The 16,186-nt window shown below is 42.5% G+C and overlaps 1 protein-coding gene and 1 long non-coding RNA gene across 6 annotated transcripts in view; one reads left to right on the forward strand and one right to left on the reverse strand.

Annotated features, from left to right (window-relative positions):
• The window catches only part of AFAP1 (actin filament associated protein 1), a 251,402-nt gene extending 244,066 nt beyond the window's left edge, over nucleotides 1–7,336 (reverse strand). Inside the window, exon 1 of one of the 3 annotated variants that reach the window (XM_020992125.2) lies at nucleotides 6,912–7,336. The gene's annotated coding sequence lies outside the window, so the exon portion shown is untranslated. The remainder of the gene's footprint in view (nucleotides 1–6,911) is intronic. The other 2 variants (XM_078148735.1, XM_020992127.2) reach the window with 2 other exon arrangements.
• Nucleotides 5,859–15,705, forward strand: LOC110212205 (uncharacterized). Of its 3 annotated transcripts, none has more exons than XR_002325599.2 (4): nucleotides 5,859–6,046; nucleotides 8,578–8,704; nucleotides 10,416–10,729; nucleotides 14,950–15,705. It is a non-coding gene; the product is annotated as an uncharacterized LOC110212205 (long non-coding RNA). The 3 variants fall into 3 exon arrangements; XR_002325600.2 differs by lacking the exon at nucleotides 5,859–6,046 and adding an exon at nucleotides 6,721–6,938; XR_002325598.2 differs by lacking the exon at nucleotides 5,859–6,046 and adding an exon at nucleotides 7,350–7,517.
• Nucleotides 15,706–16,186: the final 481 nt, after the last annotated feature.

Below are 16,186 nucleotides of genomic sequence, written 5' to 3' on the forward strand. Positions count from 1 at the left end.
TCCTTTCCAGCTCCAACATTCATGATCTGTAATCCAACCCATGGGGCTTTAAGTCAGAACCAAAATTCAGAAGTATTATTCATTATTATGTGCCTGAATTGGGGGCTTTTCCCTTATGAATTTTAATCCTTGTTGCTGCTAAAAATAGTTAACAATAACAGAAAAAAAGTCAAAACTCTTTCTATTCACAGTATGGTTGGCTTTTAGAAAATTCATACTATGCAGTAACAGCCCTTCTCCCCCACAGCCCCAAAAGACATTTCACGATAAATCATTTATACATTATGACTCAATCACATCATAATGTCCCAAAGCCTGTTGTATAACATCATTCACCAAATTGCCTGGCAGTGAAAATTTGATGGCTGGTCTGAGCTAGCCTTTGGGTTCCCAGGGTATTAAGTCCCCTGAAAATGGGTCACCTTACTGAGTCTAGCTTACTTACAGCAAGTGCATAAATTTTATTCCTATGAAGCTAAGAGCACCATGTAACAACTTTCCCCAAAACTGATATGCTTCTAAAGTAAAAGGAGTATACTTCTAATATATATATGTAATATGTATGTATATATATAATTAGGCTACAGAATAGAAAAACTGAAGAGAAGAAAGGGAAGTATAAGAGAACTCTTCTAGTACAAATAAGTATTCCTCATTACAAAAGATCTGGTTTACATACATTTCATTTACATTCAATCAGAAACACACCCACTATAAATATGGCACCCTCAAAAAGCACTTCCCAAAATTCTATTTGCTTGCAAAATTCTCAAAGTAGTGTATTTTAGAGCTTGGGACATGATCAAGTTCATCATCGGCAGCCCTCAAGTGACCCTAGGGAAACCCATGGAACACTTTTGACCAAGAGATCTGGACCAAAATCCTACTTGGAGAAAATACTGCCTCATCTGATATAGCACAGCCTTGCTTGGCAAAGCTCATATTGGGCAAACAATAGGACTTCCTATGATCCCAAAGGAAATTATCTGTCCTTTACTCTAGGATACAGACCAAGAATTCACCCATGTAAGGCTAGTCACTACTCATTAGAAAGAGTCAAGAAGTTGGAGGCATGTCAACTGAGGGCCTAAACCTGAAGTCCCAAGATCTAATTTATGATCAGAAAATTTTAGAACATGAAACAGATTTCCAGATCAACTAGCCCAACCCTTCTAAATTGATTTTAGAAACCTAAGTTCTAGTCCTTACTCTACTAAAAACTGTGATCTCCGAGATTCTTTCCCACTATTAAACTTCACATTTCCAAATGCTGAATATGAATTCCCCTGGCCCTTACATAGAATGCACTCCCTTTCTTCTGATGATCTAACACTAAATGTCATTGTTCAGTCATGTCTAACTCTTTGTGACCCCAGGGACTGTCTCTGGGGTTTTCTTGGCAAGGATACTGTGATGGTTTGCCATTTCCTTCTCCAGTAGATTAAGGCAAACAGAGGCTAAGTGACTTGCCCAGGGTCACACAGCTAGTAAGATTCTTGAGACTGGATTTGACCTTAGGTCTTCCTGACTGCAGGCCCAGTGCTTTATCCACTGAGCCACCAGCTTCCTCCAAGACTTAATAATGTTATCTTAGAGAAGTGCCCCAGGGTTATACCCTTGACTGGATCAACAAGCATGTATTAAGAACCTACTATATGCCGGGTACTATGCTAGGCCCTGTGAATAGAAAAGAAAAAAAAAAAGAAATAGTCCCTACCCTCAAAGACTTTCTGTTCTCTCAAGGAAGCAACATGTACATAGTATACATAAATACAAAATAAATATAAGGTTACAGAGAGAGAAGAATCAGGAAAGGCTTCATGTAAAAAGTGACACAATTCTAGGCTGTTACCCATTTTATATCAAGTACATGGATAAAAGTTTGGACTGCATGCTTTTCAAATTTTCATTTAACATAGAGGTGGATAGATTGACAGAATCAGGATCGAAAAAATTCTTGCCAGGCTAGAACACTGACCTAAGCAGAGCCAATAAGATGAAATTTAACAGACATAAGATAGAAAGTCTTTTGGTTTTTGTTTTTAATAATTCAATTTATCTGAAAAATGTCTAGGGGTTCTAGAGGCCTGCAACATCAATACAAATCTAGAGTATTCTGCAGTAGCCAAATAAACTACTTCAATCAAAGGCTGCATATTAAAAGAGGAATAGATTTTAGTCCTAAAGAAGTGACAGTGCCTTTGTACTCCCCCTCTCCTTGAGCAGACAGACCTATGATTACAGTATTGTGTCACATTCTAAGTGCCTCATTTTAGGAAGGACCTCAATAATCTGGAGAGAGTCTAAAGGAAAGCGACTATAATGCTGAAAAGTCTCAATGTCAAACCATAATGAAGATGAACTTGGGATATTTATTCCAGTGAGAAAAAAACTGAGGAGACATGAGAGCTGTCTTCAAGTAGTTAATGATAATCATAAGCAACAAGGATTCAACTTCTTACGGCTGGTCTCAAAGGGCAGAAGTTATAAAAAAAAAAAACATATTTTAGCTTGATGTAAAGATAAAACTTGCTAATAATTAGAGCTATCCAAAGGGTAAGAGACAGCCTCCGCTGGTAATGGGTTCCCCTTCAGTGGTCTTCCCCCCTCCCCACCTCTACCCCCCACAAAAAAAAGCTGGAGGACCACTGGTCAGATCTTGTAGGGGAAATTCCTTTTCAGGACTGAACTAGGTGCCTCTGAAATTCTGTGATTAAGACTCCTTCCTTCCTTTTGGAACCAGTTCAAGATATTTCTTTTCTTAGGAGGTAGGGTATTTTAGTGGAAAGAACCCTAGGTTTGAATTTAAAGACATGGATTTTAAACTTAATTCTGCTACCTATGTGACCCTGACCAAGTCATTTCCCTTCTCAGGGATCCAGTTTCATCCTTTGAAAAATGTGGGGGTTATATCTATAAGGGATGATCTATGAAAATCATCACAGAAAAATGCTCACATTTTACAGAGAAGAGATGGAGGATCAGGAAGGGGAAATGACTTTCCCAAGGTCACATAAGTAGTATAGTGAGTAGCAAATGTCAGATTTGAGATCAGGTCCTATGCCTCAAAATGCTATGATTTCTCCACTATGAAGGCTGCCTAGGCAGTCTCTGATGCTATAGATGTGCCATTATAGCTCTTAATTTGATTACTGTATAAATTATATCTTCCCTGATTAGCCCCTCCAAATATTCCTTTATTCTTAGTCTCTGCTCACAGCTTATAGACACACTTTATGCTGTCTTGAATTTCTTCATGTGGTTTTTATAACTGATTCAGCTAGTGAAATCCATCCATTGTCTCCCCCCCCCAATTAGCATTCCTTTCATGTAAGGACCCTGTTTTACATTTCCTTTGTTCTCCCTCCATTCACCTCTCCCTTCTTCAAACCTCTCAGCACCTACTCTAAGGTTGTACATACAGTTAGTGCCCAATAACTGTCCTGCTATTAAAATGACTCTCAGATTTAGGAAAGTATTTGGGAACATTAAGATATTCAGTTGCAGGGAGTTGTTCACTTGGGAGAAAGAGGAAAAACAAGTTCCCCGTCAAAATAGGATTGTTTCAGAGCAAATTAATGCTGTCTTTCGTGGACACAGTGTCTTTCACGTGCTTCCTAAATGATTGTTAGGTACTTCTTGCCTTTTGTTGGACAGGAAAGGATTTGAGGGATAGAATGTTGTAAACGCTATCAGAATCAGTCTTTTATCGATTTTGCTTACAGTTTTTTCATCGGTACAAGGAAAAGAATTCATCAAAAGTATGTATAGAAATTACTGTGATATAAAAACAAAAGGCATCAATAAAAACTTTTAAAAAAATAAAATGACTCTCAAATACCTATTTCCAGCTTGAACCTCTTGCTGGAATTTCCCTATTTCTAACTGCCTACTAGCTCTATCCAACCGGCCCTCTTGCCAGAACCTCACACTCACCATGTCCAAACGAAGAATTCATCCCCTTGCCCCCAAACTAGCTTCCCTCATTTCTGTTACTGAATCCTCTATTCGCTCAGCCTCCTATACTTTGAAACCTGAATCCATCTTTGAGTCTCCCTTGTCCCCCTCCCACACAGTGTCACTAAATCCTACAAATTCCACCCAGAAAATGTCTCACATCTGTTCCTCTGTTGGTCTCCAGAACCACCCTGCTAGTCCAAAACCTCACTAATTATTGGGTGGAGAAGTCCAACTGATATGCTGCCTCTACTCTCTCTTTTCCAATCCAGTCCCACCTACTACACTGCCGGATGAGTGTCCCTAAAGCACAGATCTGACATGACTTCACTGATCAGACATTCACTGGCTTGCCACAGCCCACCAAATAAAAGTCCAAATTCCTTAGCCTAACGTTCACACACTACAATCTGACTTCAACCTACCTTTCCAGTCTTCTTTTTCTCAATTCAAATTCAGAGTATGGTGTAAGGATAGAGAGCTATCAGGAAGACCTGGGTTTAACTGCAGCCTCTGACACATAACTGGAAGTGTGACCCCTGGCAAATTACTTAACCTCTCCATTGCCAGGGGCAACGCTCGAAGACTCCAAACTGCATCTGCCTTCCTTACCTAGAGGCGCTAGGTCTGCACACATACAGGTCTGCAGAAATAAACTCACATAACCCATGGTCCAACCAAACTGGTCTTCTACACTCCCACAAGTCTGGTAGACACATTGCCACCTCCCTAAACTTGTTCTCATTTTCTATAGTAAGTAGACTCTCCTCCTTCCCTCATCCACAACTCCCCACCTAATTAACAACCTCTAAAGGAGATCATAAAGCCCATCTCCTCAACAAAACCTTCTCGACTTTCTATTTCCTTTAGAAAGGAAAAGTGTCTGGCATCTTTTATCTGAACATTCTTCACAACCAGCAGCTCTTATCTTCCCCTCTTGGGTAAGATTGTAAGCTTCCAGAAGGCAGGAACTGGGCCTTATTTTTATAGCTCCCACAACATCTGGGGGAAGGCATATTAGGCACTTAATAAATGCCAATTTCCCTTCCACCCAGCACTCATCCCTAATCTTTGTCCAATGAAATCTTACCCTCTCAAGGCCCACCTAAAAAAAAAAAAATCAACCTCTCTTCCCCAAAGCTTTCCAAGATTGTTCCCCAGCTATTATAAATGCTCTCTTGTCTGAATCTCCATAGAATTCTACCAGTCCCAATCTGGTTTATAATCCAACGGTTCCTAGACTTTTCTCCCTTACTAGACTGTAAACACCCAGAGAGCACAAACCCTGTCTGTTAGAGAAAGAAGCACAGAGATCACCCAATACAAAGCCATGTTAAACATGAAGAAACCGAGTCCCTGAGAAGGAAAGTAGCTGGCCCAGTCATAAAGTATTAAGTGGCAGAGCGCAAATTCAAACGCAAGCTTTCTGACTCATCTTTCCATCCCCTGCCCCACTCCCAACTCCAACCCCTACTTCCCACAGGGTTTAGCTGTGCCTTTGGTATGTTCAATTATTTTATTAGTAGTAGTATTGTTTATTGATTGAATGAATGAGTCCCGATGAACTGTCAGTTCCTCAAAGGACTTAGATGTGTACAAACGCGGCAGTCTGTCAGGTGCCATTAGGTTTTCCTGCCAAACCCTCCGAGTTCAGTAAATTCAGTTTGCAACGCTCCAGCTGACTTAGACTTGGGTCAAACAAATATAATATACACTTTCCAAAAGACAGACTGTTAGAGAAGGTTTCAGCCCCAGTGGGGGGGGGGGAGACACTGCTTTCAAAATTAAAACTGGATGTGGGTGGGGGCGGGTTCTCCCCCCCCCCTTTAAATCTAACGGAAGAAATCAAAATACGTCGGAGCAAAGGAGCTGTAGCCCTACCAATAGCGCTCGGCTCTCCAGTCCTAACCTCGGCATTAAACAGGAAATGTACGAAGCCAGGGGGCTGTCTTCGGGAGCAGAGCGTGGAGGAACGGTGCTGGTCCGCTTGCTGCCTTCGCCCAGCCCGCCGGCTCACAGTTCAGAGCCCAGTAAAGGAACAAGCAAACCTTTGAGTTCAACCCCTAGCGCTGCACAGGAATAAACTGAGGTTCGTGGTGGGGGGAGGGGGGAGAACTTGCTCAAGATCGAGAACTAATGAATGGTACACAGACTCACTAGGACCCAAGTCTCTGGCTTCCTAGGCTGGCGCTCGCTCTCCGTGGTAGGGACCACGGTCAAAGCACGGATGGACAGGAGACAAGCGGCCTTATACTGAGCGAGGTCCCAGGGCCAGCGGGTCTGCGAAGTCCACCCTCCCCGCCCCCAACACACACACACACACACACACACACACACACACACACGTTGACATACACACAAGCATGCATACGCTCCACCAGGACGGCAGAAACTGCCCATCCGCCACTTGACGGATGCTCATGTCATCTTCCCAGTTTTTTCCATGTGCTGCTTCGGGACAAGGGAGGGTGCCGGGAGATGCCGGGGCTGGGGGCGACGGTGGAGTGAGAAAGAAAGGGACATTTTTAACCGCCCCCCCCCCGCCTTTGTTTTCCTGCTGTCCGGTCTACCGGGAACTTCTAGTTAATGACACTTTGCTGGCGGCCCTAAGGCAAACCCGGGCTCTCAGGAACCAGTTCCTTTTCCCCTTCTTTTTTGGCTATTTAAAACAAACAAACAAAAAAAAAGGCAAGCCCCGGTCTTTCTGGAGCCAGCTCCCCAGCCCGCGCGCCCTGGAGCGCGCGCGCACGGCACTACAACACACACGCACACGCACCCACATCCACATCCACACACCCTGTCCCAGCTAAGGCAAGCTGCTCAAGTCTGAGGAGCGGGGTGTTTCCCAGCGGGAGCCGCTGGGACAGGGGCCAGAGGCGAGCCCGGTGGAGGGAGCCCACCGGACCAGGAGGGGCAGGCTGAGCTGGGCAGGAGAGGGAGCCCTGATCGCTTACCTCAGCAGCTCCGCACCCTTCCCGCAGGTAGCGAGCTGAGCCGCAGCGATCCCGATTTCCTAGGACCCAGCCGCCGCAACAATGGGGAGGAGGGAAGGGGAGGGGAGGGGGCGGGGGCGCCGGGAGCCGCTGGGCTGGCCGGGCCTCAGAAGAGGAGGAGAGAGAATGGAGGAGGAGGAGCTGGCGGCTGCTGGGGCGGTAGGGTTGGGGGGGGGAGGTGTTGGTGAGAGGGACAGGAGTGAGAGGGCAGGGCCGAAAGAAAGAGTACAGGGAGGTGGGAGAAGGAGGGGAAAGGAGGTGGGGGCAAGTAAGAGAGGAGAGGAAGGGGTGGGGGAGGGGAAAAGTGAAGAAGGGGAAGGGTGGGAGAGAGAAGAGGAGAAGGAGGAGGGAAAGGAGGAAGGGGGCGGAAGGGAAAAAAGAGGAGGAGAAAAAGGAAAGGGGGAAGAGGGAGGGAAAGGAGAGGAAAAGGAAATCTGCGCAGGCGCGTCCTCCCCGCAGCTTTCTCTCTTGCGGGGCCCCCCATCTCCAGCCCCAAAATGGACTATTTGTGGCGCTCCAGGTCCGGCCGAACAAGGACCGCCCAGCAGACCAATGGGACCCTCGACGGTGGGCACTACCTAGGAGAAGTTGAGGAGGGGCCAGGGGAGAACAAAGGAGGGATGTCCTGGGGTGGAGGGTGAGGGGACAGGTTACCCGCCCCCATACACACTACATCAGCTTCCAGGGGGCAGCCAGCCAACTGTTCGGCAGCCCAGCCCACTGAACCCCAGGAAAAGCTTCTAGCCTCTTAGTTCTCCAGCTGTGCCCCAGGGGCAAAAGTCGGCAGAAGAGCCCTAGGAGAAACTGGGAGTTCAGTGACGGCCCTGGCTGCAATGAACGGAAAGCTGCCTGCCACTCCTAGGTTCTAGCAAGAGGGTCATGTTTCTCAGAATCATGGAAATTTTTAGAGATCATTTTAGTCCAACACTTTCACAGATAGGAAAACTATGGGTTTAGGAAGGTGGTGAAGTGACTTGACTAAGGTCATAGGATTTATAGCTAGAAGGAACTTTATAGGTCTTCTAATTCATAGCACCCTAGTTTTAAAAGTAAGGAAACTGTAAGCCTAGAGAAAAGAAGTGGTCACTCAGTAAGTGTCTTGAGAAAGAATGCCAACCCAAGTCTTCCTGACTCTCAAGCGCAATATACTGAAAGTGACAGAGCTGACCCAGATTGGTTAACTCCAAATATAACATACCTTCCATTACACCGTAACTGTCTCAACCTGATTTGCAGTTTTGGAAATATGGGTTGGGGGATAAGTAACATTTGAGAAGTAACTCCGATTCTACCCAGGTCTAGCTGCCAGACTACTTTCTAAACATAATCATATTCCTAAGAAGATAAGGACCACATAATCTCTGTCACCTGACCTAGAAAATCTTCCACAATCTGGCTCATCCAACTTCTGTTTAAAGACCTTTAACTAGTAGAAACCCAGCACTTTCATAGACAGTTCATTCTACTTTGGGGACATTTCTTGGATTTTTCTGGAGTCACAAGCCGGGATTTAGTCTCAAGTATTCTGAGTTAATCCAATGCTCTTTCCACCACATCTTGAGCACCTTTCCTATTTCTCAATGGGTCACTTGAGAAATAAAATTAATTATGGTGTATTTATATTTAGGCTTGAGCTCCATTTCCGTAAGAGCTTTGCCATACTCAGATTGGCCATGTGGCAACATTTTACATCAGGAGGGAAATCTGTAGAAAATACTGCACCAGGTTTATGGCATTCGGAGAGTTCACATAAGGTAATGAAAGCCTGCAAAGTTCTATCCCCTTGATCTTACAGAATCATAAGATGTCAAACCTGAGATCAGCCATAAAAAGTTAGAGCTGGAAGGGACCTTAGAATGTAAAATGCAGAAGCTGGAAGTGCCCTTAGAATATAGAATTTTAGAAGAGAAAGTGACCTTAGAATGCAGAATATTAGAGCTGTAAAGGACCTGAGAACAGTTAGAGCCAAATCATCACGGTTCCTTTTTTTTTTTTTTTTAGTTTTTCTATTTGTTTATTGATAGAATCTCACAGTGTGTCTAGAGCCAAATGGGTCTTGGAAATCATGTCATGTCATCCAGTCCTTTTACTGATGAGGAAACTGAGGCCCATAGAGAGGAGGAACTTGCCCAAAACCAGTCCAGTGCTTTCCTCTCATGCATTTTGGGACAATTAATACAATGAAGATCAATTCTAATGTTTGTGTTAAATGCCTATGTGCAATGCTTTGTTCTACAGCCTACTGCAAATAATTATGACTCTCATTTCTACACCTTTTTAAAGTTCCCATTGTGTTTCCTTTAAAATACCCCTTGAGGTAAGATGGTACAAGTATTAGTAACATAGCATAAAAGTTAGGACCAAAAGGAACTCTAGAAATCATGTTGTCAAAACCCATCATTTTACAGAGTCCCAGAGAGATTAAATGAGTTGCCCAAATCCAACATGACTGATATTCTGACCAGTGTTTTCAGCTACGTTGTGTTGCTTCTTGCTTTTCCATTTCAATTCAATGCAATAGCATTTATTTGGGGGCTACTGTGTACTGGGCACTGGAGGGTGTTTGTTGTTCACTCATTCAGTCATGTCTGACGCTTTGTGACCCTATGGACAATAGCACACTAGGCTCTTCTATCTTCTACTGTCTCTCAAAGTCTGTCCAAGTTCATGTTCATTGTTTCTGTGATGCTATCTATCCATCTCATCCTCTGCCGTCCCCTTTTCCTTTTTGCCTTCAAATTTTCCCAACACCAGGGTCTTTTCCAATGAGTCCTGCCTTCTCATGTGGTAGTCGAAGTATTTCAACTTCAACTTCAGTATTTGGCCTTCCAGTGAATACCCTGAATTAATTTCTTTAAGTATTGATTGATTTGATCTCTGCTGTCCAAGAAATTTTCACCACAATTTAAAAGCATTGATTCTGTGGCACTCAGCTTTCCTTATAGTCCAACTCTCACAGCCATATACAGATGCTGCAGGCCTTTGTTGGCAAGGTGACATCTCTGCTTTTTAGTATGCTCTCTGGATTTGCCAGCGCTTTCCTTCCAAGGAGCAAGAGTCTTAATTTCATGACTGCAGTTGCCATCTGCAGTGATCTTTGAGCCCAAGAATATAAAATCTGACATTGCTTCTATTTCTTCTCCCTCTATTTGCCAGGAAGTGATTGGACCAGTTGCCAAGATCTTAGTTGGCTTTTTTTTTAGGTTTTTTTTTTAATGTTAAGCCTCAAGCCAGCTTTTATACTCTCCTCTTTCACTCTCATCAAGAGGCTTCTTAATTCTCCTTCACTTTCTGCCATCAGCTTGATGCCATCTGCATATCTGAGATTGTTGATTCTAACATATTCTCTGCATGTAATTTAAATAAGATCACAACATACAGCCTTCTTCATACTCCTTTTCCAATATTAAACCAATCAGTTGTTCTACGTTCGGTTCTAACAGTTGCTTCTTTGCCTGCATACAGGTTCCTCAGCAGACAGATAAGATGATCCTGGTACTCCTGTCTCTTTAAGGGCTTGCCACATTTTGTTGCGATCCACAAGTCATCCACATAGCTGCCCTGCTGGAGGATAGAGAGACCAAAGCGAAAACCAGTATCTGCCCTTAAGGAGCTTATATTCTACTGGAAAGTGGTGGAATACAACATCTGTACAGATGAATAAGAGCAAGATAATATGAGAAGAGAGAGAGTGCTGACAACTTAAGAGTATCATGGAAAACTTCCAGTAGGAAATTTTACTTGAAATTGAAGGAAGTTAACTATTCCAAGAGTCAAAGGTGAGAAAAGGTACTTTCCAAGCAAGGGAGATATCCTGTGCAAGGGTAGATGGGAGATTTAGTTTTGAACTCAAGGAACCTTAAGCTCCCTGGTTTAGAACAGAGAGTATGCAAAGGAGAGTAAGATGAAACATCTGGGGAAGCATTCTAGAGTCAAGTTTGGAAGTATTTTCAATGTCAAGCTCAGAAATTTGTAACTTTTCCCCCCTAGAACCAATAAGAAGGAAAATGAAGATACCTTAACAGGAGAGGGGGCATGGCTAGATGTGATTAATGAAGCTTATTTTGTCAGCTATGTAGAAGATGGATTGGAATGGGGAGAGACGAAAAGCAAGAAGCAGAGGAAATTGGGACAGCTAGGTGGCACAGTAGATAGCACACCAGCCCCTGGAATCAGGAGAATCTGAGTTCAAATCAGACCTCAGAAACTTACTAGCTGTGTGACCCTGGACAAATCACTTAACCCCAATTGCCTCCCCCCAAAAAAAAGAAGTACAGGAAATTACAGTAATAATCCAAATAAGAGGCAATGAGGGTCTGAATTAGGATGGTGGCGCTGTTGAGTGGGGACAAGGAAACAGATTAGGGAGAAGCTGTGACAGTAGAATTTACAAGGTTTGGCAACAGATTGAATATGGGCAGTTGTGAACAGGGAAGATGACTTCAAGGTTTCTAACTTGGGTACCTGGAAAAGGGGTACAGTCCTCAACAGGAATAGGGAATTTCTGAAAGGAAGTTTGGAGGAGGAGGAGGAACAGAATGAGCTGCATTTGAGGTGCTAATGAGACACTCAGTTGGAGATAACCCCAGGTAGATGGTAGTGTAGGATTGGAACTCAAGAGAGAGATTAGGGATGGATTATGTCTATGTGTGTATATATATGTATATGTGTGTATACACACACACATTTGGGAATTCATCTGCATGTAGATGATAATGAACCTAGGGAAGTAATTAAGATTACAGAAGAAAAGAGTATATAGAGAGACGAGCACACCAAGGCTAGAGCTTTGGGGAATTCTTAAAGTTTGTACAGAAGCCTAAGATCCATCAAAGGAGACTTTCAGTCAGGGTGCTGTTCAAAAGACAACCAGGAGAGGGGCAGCTAGATAGCGCAGTGGGTAGAGCACCAGCCCTGGATTCAGGAAGACCTGAGTTCAAATCTGGCCTCAGATACTTGACGCTTACTAGCTGTGTGACCCTGGGCAAGTCACTGTACCCCACTGCCTTGTCAAAAGAAACCAAAAAACAAAAAACTAGGGACAATCTTGTCAACAGAAACTGAGGGAGAAGAGAGTAATTAGAAGAAGGGGGGAGTCAAAAGCTACAGAGAGGTGAAAAAGAATGACTATGGAGAAAAGGCATCAGGTATAATCATTTAGAGAACGTCGTTGATAACTTTGAATAAGAAAGAAATGCCTTCATACAGGTGCTTCAGAGTAGTCAGCAGGTAACAATTATAATAATTAACTATTATGCCTGGCAGAATGTGAAAGTACAATAGACAATCTTTGTTAGTTCAGATGAGTGATAATACGTGCACCTAATGGCATCTTAGAAAGCGTCATCTGAGCTGGGTCTGGAAGGACAGGCATACTTAGAGATTCAGAGCTGGGGGAAAACCATTTGTCTGGGCACTTCTGGAGGGGTAGGACTATGCCCAGACATTGCAGTGGAAGGAATTCTAGGTTTGAAAAGAGCTCATACTGTATTTCTGTAGCACTTTTATAGGATTTAGAGCTGGAGGATTACCTTCAAGATCCTCTAGACCACTAACCTCATTTTACTGATGAGAAAAGTGGGATAATAGCTTCCACAATAATACAACAACAGCTATCACTGCATTTAATAGCATTTAGCTATTCAGGCACATAGTAGACACTAACAGACTGATAGCTATATAAATAGCATTTATATAGAGCTTTAAGTTTACAAAGTACTTTACAAATATTGGCTCATTTTATCCACACAACGATCCATGGAGGTACATACTATTATTATCCCCATTTTGCAGATGTAGAAACTAAGGCAGAGATAAAAAGACTTGCCCAGGGTCATACAGCCAATCCTTTCTCTGCTCTGGCTACTGACCTCCCTGGCTTTCTTTAAGTTTCAGCTAAAATCTTACCTTCTACACAAAGCCTTCCCTAAGTCCTCTTAATTCCAGTGCCTTCCCTTTGTTATGTTAATTATTTCCTATTTATCGTATATATAATATATATGTGTTTGTGTATGTGTGTGTGTATATATACATACACATATACATACATATATACACACACATACACACACACATATACATATCTTGTTTTGTATATATTTGTTTGCATGTTAGTCTTCTTCATTAGATTCCAAGTTCCTTGAGGGCAGGAATTGTCTTTTGGCTCTTTTTATTTCCCCAGCACTTAGTACAGTGCCTGGCACATAGCAGGCACCTAATAAATGTTGACTGATAGATTTAACAGTTGGGCTGATTCAAGCTAGCTCTAGCACACCATTGATTCGGTGTGCAAATCCAATACTCTTTCTACTCCACCATATAATTTCTTTTCACAAGACCAAAGCTCACATATATCATCTTCCTGCTGGAACACTGCATTTGAAATCAGAAGACCTGGGTACAAATCTATTACTACTATGACTTCACTCAAATCACTCTTCTTCTGAGGGCCCTCAGTTTCCCCATCTGAAATATGACATTTGAAATAGGTGACTTTTAAGGTATTTTTGAACCATAAATCCTGTGATCTTTTAATCCTAGTCTATCCCATTTCTCTTGCACTCAGTCTTTCCTCTATGTTGGGGGGGGGAAATCACAACTGAACACTTTATTATATGTACACCTTCCAGAAACAATTACTAATTTATCATTCTAATCCATGAATTGTTCTACTCAGAGAAAGAACCATCCCAGGCCCTCAGATGCATCTCCAATATGGGGCATTTTCAAAGTAGCATGAGAATGAACAAGGAAGATTCCATAATATGATAAAATGCAGTTACAGTAGCTCAGGATAAGGGAAAAAATTTTGTTTCATCAACCAGAATAATTCAATTAATCTTGGAGAATCATTTTTGCTAAAACCATTCAATCCCTCCATGACCATAACCCTTAAGGGTTATTCCCTTCTCCCCCTAAGACAGAGGTGGGAAACCTGCTGCCCTCTAGGTCCTCAAGTGTGGCCCTTTGACTGAATCCGAACTTCACAGAAAAAAAAAGTATTGGGTTTGCTATGGGAAGTTTGGATTCAGTCAAAGGGCCACATGTGGCCTTGAGGTGGTAGGTTCCCCACCCCTGCCCTAAGCTGATCAAAGTTTAAAAAAAAAAAGTCCCTCCTTCCAGGCCTGGGAAAGGGGGTTACTGCATTCAGGTTGCTCAGTCTGGACCACGTCCTATTCCTAATTGCTTCAGGGGAGAAGTCCTTTCTGGGTGGGTCAGAAGAATGGGAGCAGGACATTAACAGTTAAAGAAAGACTAATAAGATTTCTCTTTCAGGGGGCAGTTAGGTGACACTAGCTGTGTGATCCTGGGCAAGTCACTTAACCCCTATTGCCCCTTCACCTTCCCTGCCCACTCAAAAAAAAAAGATTTCTCTTTTAGATTAGTCAAGAAGATTCAGGCTAGAATAACTTTAAGATATTTTCTTAATTTTCAGAAAGGAAGGAAGGGTTATTTTCTTATACACCTGATACATAATCAGCCTTAAAATGCTCTTCCTGAATCAGTGGCCTACAGTTTGATAAAGTGAGCTGCAAGAGCTCAGTATACCTTCCTCAAATATTTTCCCCTCTACATTTGATTACAGAAATTCCACAATCCTGAGAGTCTTTCTTTTAGCCTTAGATTTCTTCCTCTGGTTATATGCGAAGACACCTGGGAGTGATAACCCATTGAGTTTTATCAGTCTTAGTACAGGATAGTGCAGGATTTCACTGAAGCTCAGAGTCTGAAAGAAACTGACAGGTTATCCAGTCTGAAAGAAAAAAGCATTCCTCCTGTATTTCTCAACAATACTGAGTTCTTATACCGAAAAGTTATTAAACTGTGCATAGCCTTTGAGCTACTGTGACAACTCCTACTACAGTGATAGCCGTATATTAGATACTATATATTACTACTACTGTGATAGGTACTACTGGTCTATACCCTAAAGAGATCAAAGGAAGAGGAAAAGTTCAAAATGTAGAAAAAATATTCATAGTATCTCTTTCTGTGGTAGCAAAGACTTGGAAACTCATCAATTGAGGGATGGCTGAACAAGATATGATTTATGGATGTAATAGAATAATGCTGTGCAGTAAGAACTGGTGAAGAGGATGGTTTCAGAGAATCCTGAGAAGACTTGCATGAACTGATGCAAAGTGAAGAGAACAGAACCAGAAGATAATTTATACAGTAGCAACATTATTGTAAAGACAAATAACTTTGATGAACTTTAGAATTCTAATGAATACAATGACCAACCATGATTCCAGAGAACTCATAATGAAATCTGCTACTCACCTCCTGGACTCAAAGTAAAGACAGGACCTTTTTTTTTTTTAACATGGCCAAAGGAGAAATGTTTTGTTTGACTGTACACGTTTGTAACAGGGGTTTGGTTTTGTTTTGTTTTTTCTCAATGGGAAGGCGGTGAGGGAGAGAAAGTGGATTTTTGTTCAATGAAAAAAATTAATTTATTATTTTTTTTTAAATCTTGAGTTCTTCAAGCATCTCTCCTAGAAAGAAAAGAATTTCTACTTGAGTTCCTGAACCCAGGCTCTTGAAGAGTGAATCTAAAAATTCATGCCTGATCAGAGGTTGATCCTATTTCTTGGATACTGGATCCAGAAGTTCCCAGTGTTGTATCCCTGCCTACAGTAACAGCCAGTCTTGGGGCCATGCAGTTAGTTACCTACAAGAGAGCTGTTCAGTTAAGCAGACTTCTCACAAAGCTGATTCCTGTACTGATCTCTCTCTCTCTCTCTCTCTCTCTCTCTCTTCTCTCTCTCTCTCTCTCTCTCTCTCCTCTCTCTCTCTCTCTCTCTCTCTCTCTCTCTCTCTCTCTCTCTCCCCCCCCCCCATTGGTCAGTCTCTTCCTAGTCCTTCCCCACTCTAATCTAATTAGCTATCCAATTGTTCTTCCTAAAGCACACACCTGACTTTATCACATTCCCTCTCCCCTATTCAATAAACTTCAATGGCTCCTGATTACCTCCAGAATCAAATAATAAATCCTCTGTTTGGCTTTCAAAACTCATTATAATCTTGCCTTTCCAGTCTTTTTTACACCTTACTCCTCTCCATTTATTCTGCAATCCGCTAATGCTGGTTTCCTTGCTGCTCCTCAAACTTCTGACTCCAAGCATTTTTACTGTCCATCTCCCATGTTTGAAATTCTCTTCATTCTCATCTTTCCCTTCTCACTTTCCTGTCTTTCTTCAAGTCTCAGCTTGAGCCCCACCTTTTTTATTTAA

This window comes from Phascolarctos cinereus, unplaced genomic scaffold (assembly GCF_003287225.1).
Source record: "Phascolarctos cinereus isolate Bilbo 61053 unplaced genomic scaffold, phaCin_HiC Scaffold_9;HRSCAF=440, whole genome shotgun sequence".
Classification (NCBI taxonomy): domain Eukaryota; kingdom Metazoa; phylum Chordata; class Mammalia; order Diprotodontia; family Phascolarctidae; genus Phascolarctos; species Phascolarctos cinereus.